The sequence below is a fragment of the Hippocampus comes genome, unplaced genomic scaffold (genome assembly GCF_001891065.2).
Source record: "Hippocampus comes isolate QL1 unplaced genomic scaffold, H_comes_QL1_v1.1 C16879496, whole genome shotgun sequence".
NCBI lineage: Eukaryota > Metazoa > Chordata > Actinopteri > Syngnathiformes > Syngnathidae > Hippocampus > Hippocampus comes.
Window position 1 is genome coordinate 1 of NW_017840505.1, and position 1,084 is coordinate 1,084.

Below are 1,084 nucleotides of genomic sequence, written 5' to 3' on the forward strand. Positions count from 1 at the left end.
CTTGTGGAGATCAACCTCAACAACATCAAGGTAGCAAAGTGTGTCTGTGTCTGTTATATACATGGTCATTGACAGTGTTTTAGGACACATTTATTTCATGATACTAATCTGTTAGCTGTTATGTTCCCATGTGGTGCTGCTTTCTTTTTTTCTTTTTCTTTTAGAACATTCCCATCCCGACTTTAAAGGCGTACGCTCAGGCTCTGATAGAGAACACGGCGGTGGAGAGGTTGAGTATCGTTGGAACCAGAAGCAATGACCCTGTAGCATTTGTAAGTTCATAACATTTAGCTTTTTTTTCCCCTTTGAAATACTATATGCTTCACCTATTTCATTCATATGGGAGTGTAAGGGGGAAAAAAACAGGTTAAGTCGGCGCTGAAAAGCATATCTCTGCTTTTATTAACACCCCTTGTGGGGGCTGTTCCATCTTTTGGCGTAAGTGTTACTATACCCACACAAAACCTTCTAAAAAGCAAAAACAGAGCCACAGGGTTCATGTTTTGATGCTTGCACGATATGTTGACTTTTGGAATCTAGAGGGGCAGGGTACGGTGTGTATGTTGCCAGAGAAAAGAACAAAATGACAATTATTCTTATTTGTTGTCAGGCCCTGGCGGAGATGCTCAAGGTTAACACGACACTGAAGAGCCTGAATGTTGAGTCGAACTTTATAACAGGGACTGGAATCCTCGCCCTCATTGAGTCACTGCAGTACAACACCACATTACTGGAGCTCAAGATTGACAATCAGGTGCTGAACAGAACTGTGACATGTACATCAGTGACAAAAACAGTTCGGAATGAATGTTAATCCAAAGATACATATTGAAAACAAACACGGAAAATAAAATACATGATACTCACCCTATTTGCTGATTTTTAAATATATTAATTTGTGCAGATCACAACAGACATGTTTTGGTAGTCTAACTTGGCTGGAAGTTTTGCTCTGACTAACTAGTCGGAGGACAAAAAGTATTGTGGGGTAGCTAGCTGGCCTTCTGAGGTTTTATTTGAAATCTGAACAGTTAAAGCTAATAAAGTTCAAATCATCTAGGAAGAGATACCAAGTGTACCCAAT

General features: G+C 39.9%; 1 long non-coding RNA gene across 1 annotated transcript; it reads left to right on the forward strand.

The window, feature by feature from the left end:
• Window positions 1-782, forward strand: LOC109509395 (uncharacterized). Its single transcript, XR_002166935.1, has 3 exons — window positions 1-30; window positions 165-272; window positions 611-782. It is a non-coding gene; the product is annotated as an uncharacterized LOC109509395 (long non-coding RNA).
• The last annotated feature ends 302 nt before the right edge of the window (window positions 783-1,084 follow it).